General features: G+C 37.9%; 1 protein-coding gene and 1 long non-coding RNA gene across 6 annotated transcripts in view; both read right to left on the reverse strand.

Moving 5' to 3' along the window:
* Positions 1-5,000, reverse strand: part of LOC126981966 (serine/arginine repetitive matrix protein 2-like) — a 158,515-nt gene that overhangs the window by 41,392 nt on the left and 112,123 nt on the right. The window lies entirely within an intron of this gene.
* On the reverse strand, positions 573-3,286 carry LOC126981967 (uncharacterized). 2 transcript variants are annotated; one of them, XR_007734380.1, is made up of 3 exons: positions 1,917-3,286; positions 1,639-1,782; positions 573-925 (listed from the first exon to the last, which is right to left on the reverse strand). It is a non-coding gene; the product is annotated as an uncharacterized LOC126981967 (long non-coding RNA). The 2 variants fall into 2 exon arrangements; XR_007734379.1 differs by having other exon boundaries at positions 1,488-1,782.

Here is a 5,000-nt window from a genome sequence, read left to right on the forward strand (position 1 = left end):
GGAGAAGGGAGGGGCGAGGCGTTTCTTGGAAGTAAAGGGGGGGGGAGGAGGAGGAGGAGGAGGAGGAGGAGGGAGGGGAAATTGGCTACCAACTAGACAATTCTTACTCACTTCCTCCCTCAGGGGCTTGGAGGGCGAGGAGGAGGAGGAGGAAGGGGAGGATAAAGTTCATTGAATCAAGAAAAAAAGAATTGTCGAATCAAGAAAAAGAATTGTTACAAATATCTTCATTATTATTCCCCCTATTCTTCTTTTTCAGTTAATTCGCAAGTTTTTCTATCCAACAAACTGAGGTCTTTCTTTGTATATGTTATTATTAGTACTCTTCTTATTCATCTTTAGTTAACCTTCCGGCCTCTTGCAAACTCCCTATGTTCTTGTGTTTGGGTTGGTGGGTAAGGTCAGTCTCATCTCTATCTAACAAACTGAGGTCTTTCTTTGTTCATTTTTGTATGTGTTATTACTCTACTTATTCATCTTTAGTTAACCTACCGGCCTCTTGCAAACTCACTATGTCCTTGTGTGCAGAGTTGGGTAAGGTCAGTCCAATCTCTATCTAACAAACTGAGGTCTTTGTTCATTTTTTGTTATTATTATTATTACTCTACTTATTCATTTTTAGTTAACCTACCGGCCTCTTGCAAACTCACTATGTCCTTGAGTGCAGAGTTGGGTAAGGTCAGTCCAATCTCTATCTACCAAACTGAGTTCTTTCTTTCTTCATTTTTTGTTGTTATTATTATTATTATTATTACTCTACTTATTTATTTTTAGTTAACCTACCGGCCTCTTGCAAACTCCCTATGTTCTTGTGTGCAGAGTTGGGTAAGGTCAGTTCCATCTCTATCTAACAAACTGAGGTCTTTCTTTGTTCATTTTTTTGTGTTATTATTATTATTACTCTACCTATTCATCTTTAGTTAACCTTTCCTTCTCCTCACTCAAACTCCTGTGGTTTGGGTTGGGTTGGTGGGTCTCAGTCATCTCTAATATCTAACAAATTGACTTTTTGTTCATTTTTTTTTTGTTATGTCTTTATACTCTACTTATTCATCTTAGTTAACCTACCGGCCACTGCAAAACCTATGTCCTTGTGTGTGCAGGTTTGTGTGGGGTCAGTCAATCTCTCTCTATCTGAGTTCTTTTTTCTTTCTTTTTTTTTGTTGTTATTATTGTTATTATTATTATTATTATTATTTATTTATTTTAACCTAAACTCTACTTAAACTCCCTATGTTCTTGTGTGCAGGGTTGGGGGGTAAGTCAGTTCCATCTAACAACAAACTGTCTTTCTTTTCTTTGTTTTTTTTTATTATTATTTCTCTATTTATTCTTTATTAGTTAACCTACTACCTTCTTACCTCTATGTTCTTGTTGTTGGTGGTGGTGGTTGGGTTCATCACTATCTAACAAACTGACACCTTTCTTTGTTATATTTTTGTATATGTGTTTATTGTTATTACTCTTCTTATTCATCATTAATTAACCTACCGGCCTCTTGCAAACTCCCTATGTTCTTGTGTGTGGTTTGGGTAAGGTCAGTCTCATCACTATCTAACAAACTGACACCTTTCTTTGTTATTTTTTTTTTGTATATGTTATTGTTATTAATACTCTTCTTATTCATCTTTAGTTAACCTACCGGCCTCTTGCAAACTCCCTATGTTATTGTGTGTAGAGTTGGGTAAGGTCAGTCATCTCTATCTAACAAACTGAGGTCTTTCTTTGTATATGTTATTATTATTATTACTCTTCTTATTCATCTTTAATTAACCTACCGGCCTCTTGCAAACTCCCTATGTTCTTGTGTGCAGTTGGGTAAGGTCAGTCATCTCTATCTAACAAACTGAGGTCTTTCTTTGTATATGTTATTATTATTATTACTCTTCTTATTCATCTTTAATTAACCTACCGACCTCTTGCAAACTCCCTATGTTCTTGTGTGCAGAGTTGGGTAAGGTCAGTCTCATCTCTATCTAACAAACTGAGGTCTTTCTTTGTTCATTTTTTTTATATGTTATTATTATTACTCTTATCGATCTTCAGTTAACAGGCATATAGTTAGGTAAGGTCAGGCTAGTCTTTAACAAACTGAGGTCTGTTTTTTTATATTCTTAGTATATATGTTATCATTACCGTACTCTTCTTTAAATCTTCAGTTAATAGGTATAGTTAGGTAGACGTTGGCGGTAGTGAGTGTTCTAAGCGCTAATCAGCCTAGTCCTCTTAGCTAACAAACTGAGGTCTTTCTCTAATGATTTTTTGTATATATGTCCAGATGTCATGTGTGTGCAGAAACCATTACTAACTCTGCCACAGTATAACCCAAAGAGTTATATACCTCCTATATTTACGAAGGCGTTAAATTCGTATATTCTTCCATCCTGACTAATTATCTAACAAATTTAAGTCATTCTTTGTTGATTTACGTATATATATAATTGCTATGTATGTGGAGAAACCCCTATTAACTTTAGTAACCATAACTCAGCTACTGTATGTACGTAGTCAATTCATATCAGCTTCCACGTTGATGTAACTTATTATCAAACAAACAGAGGTCATTCTTTCCTGCTTCTTCGTATCTATATCTAGCTGTAATGTGCGTGAGACCTTAGTAACTTTACCTAACTGTAACCCAAGTAGTCAAAACATTTATACACTCAGTAAGTTCATACGTGCTTCCTTGGTGATGAGGATTATTATATAGAACAGTGAGCTCGTTCTTTCTTCAGTTTCAGTATTTATCGGGCTGCCATGTGTGACGAGATCCTTATTAACCTTACGTAACTATAACCCAAGCAATCACTAAATTAATGTACGAAGTAAGTTCATATGTGCTTCCTTGCCCTTGGTGATGAGGATTATTATATAGAACAGTGAGCTCGTTCTTTCTTCAGTTTCAGTATTTATCGGGCTGCCATGTGTGAGGAGATTCTTATTAACCTTACGTAACTATAACCCAAGCAGTCACTAAATTAATGTGCGAAATAAGTTCATATGTGCTTCCTTGGTGATGAGGCTTAATATATAACACAGTGAGCTCGTTCTTTCTTCAGTTTTAGAATATTTATAGAGCTGCCATGTGTGAGGAGATTCTTATTAACCTTACGTAACTATAACCCAAGTAGTCACTACATTAATGTACGCAGTAATACATTTCCTGTGTGCTGACGTAATATCAAACAAACTGAGGTCTTCCTTTGTCTATTTTTAGTGTATGTCTTACTGCCAAGTGATAGAAGATCCTTATTAAGTTTACGTAACTATAGCCCAAGCAGTCACTATATCAGATAGAAGATCCTTATTAAGTTTACGTAACTATAGCCCAAGCAGTCACTATATCAATGTACTCAAAGTTCATAACTATAAGCTTCCTGTGCGCTGACGTTTGGTGCTGAAACTTAAAATATGAGGTCTTTCTTTGTTGATTTGTAGTATATATGTCTAACTGTATAATATGTGAAGAGACCATTCGTATTAACTTTACCAAACCACTGCCCAGACAATCACTATATTTATGCACGCAGTAAAATCAATCAAAATCATACAAGTTTATTCAGTGACGACACTTAAAATATGCGGTCTTTCTTTGCTGATTTGTAGTATATATGTCTAATTGTAATATGTGAAGAGACCATTCGTATTAACTTCCCCTAACCCTAACCCACAATGTTTATGTTCTCAGTAAATTCATGTCCGCTTCCTTCCTTAGTGATGAAGCTTATAACTTAACAAACTGAACTCTTTCTTTGTTTATTTATGTTACGTTAAGTTGCTGTCTATCATGTGTGTCGGTGTGTGTGTGTGTGTGTGTGTGTGTGTGTGTGTGTGTGTGTGTGTGAGGTAGTATTTCCGTTACACACACACACACACACACACACACACACACACACACACACACAGAGGTAAAGCTGCAGGTGCGAGGTTAGGAGGAGGAGGAGGAGGTAAAAGAAAGAGGAGGGAAGCCAGGGAGGGAGGGAGGGTGGAAATGGATGAGGAAGGAAGGGAGGGAGAAAGGGAAGAGGAGGGGAGAGGAAGAGGAGGAAGAGGAGGAAGAGGAGGAGGAGGAAGAGGTGACGCAACTTTACCTGATGGCCAACTGACGTTCTCTCTCTCTCTCTCTCTCTCTCTCTCTCTCTCTCTCTCTCTCTCTCTCTCACGTTTTTTCATACCTCCACCCTCTCACATGAACCATTCTCTCTCTCTCTCTCTCTCTCTCTCTCTCTCTCTCTCTCTCTCTCTCTCTCTCTCTCTCTCTCTCTCTCTCATAAAATTATGAAAGAGAGGAAGGGAAGGGAAAGGAAGAATAAATGGAGGAGGAGGACCTTTTAAATCTCTTCCTCTTCCTCCTCCTCTTCCTCCAATACTCTACAATATTTACATAACACAAACAAACGCTTAAGGTGGCAACAAAATAGAGGAGGAGGAGGAGGAGGAGGAGGAGGAGGAGGAGGGAGAAGTGCCAACACAAACAGGAGGTTAAAGCTGCTCTTCCACTTCCTCCTCCTCCTCCTCCTCCTCCTCTTCCTGTCATTGCCATGCACGCCATATTATTGTCCCATTACTCTCTCTCTCTCTCTCTCTCTCTCTCTCTCTCTCTCTGAAGAAGGAAGAAAAGGAAAAATGGAAATATATTAAAAGGAGGTGGAGGAGGAGGCGGAGGAGGATAAAGACAAGGGAGAAAAAAAAATTAAGAGTACGGGAGGAATATTAAGAGGAGGAGGAGGAGGAGGAGGAGGACGAGGCCTTCTTTCCTTGTGTAAGTGTTTTAGGCCAAGTAAATGTACCGTAGGGAAATCAGCGTGTGTGTGCGTGTGTGAAAACTCTTACCCACGTACACAAAGCTAACACACACACACACACACACACACACACACACACACACACACACGAGTAAAAGAGAAACGAACAAATAAATATGAAAAATAATACGAAAACAATAAGAAACAATCAAATAAGAAAAGATAACTAAGATGATTAGGAAAATAAATAAGAAG

This window comes from Eriocheir sinensis, chromosome 49 (assembly GCF_024679095.1).
Source record: "Eriocheir sinensis breed Jianghai 21 chromosome 49, ASM2467909v1, whole genome shotgun sequence".
NCBI lineage: Eukaryota > Metazoa > Arthropoda > Malacostraca > Decapoda > Varunidae > Eriocheir > Eriocheir sinensis.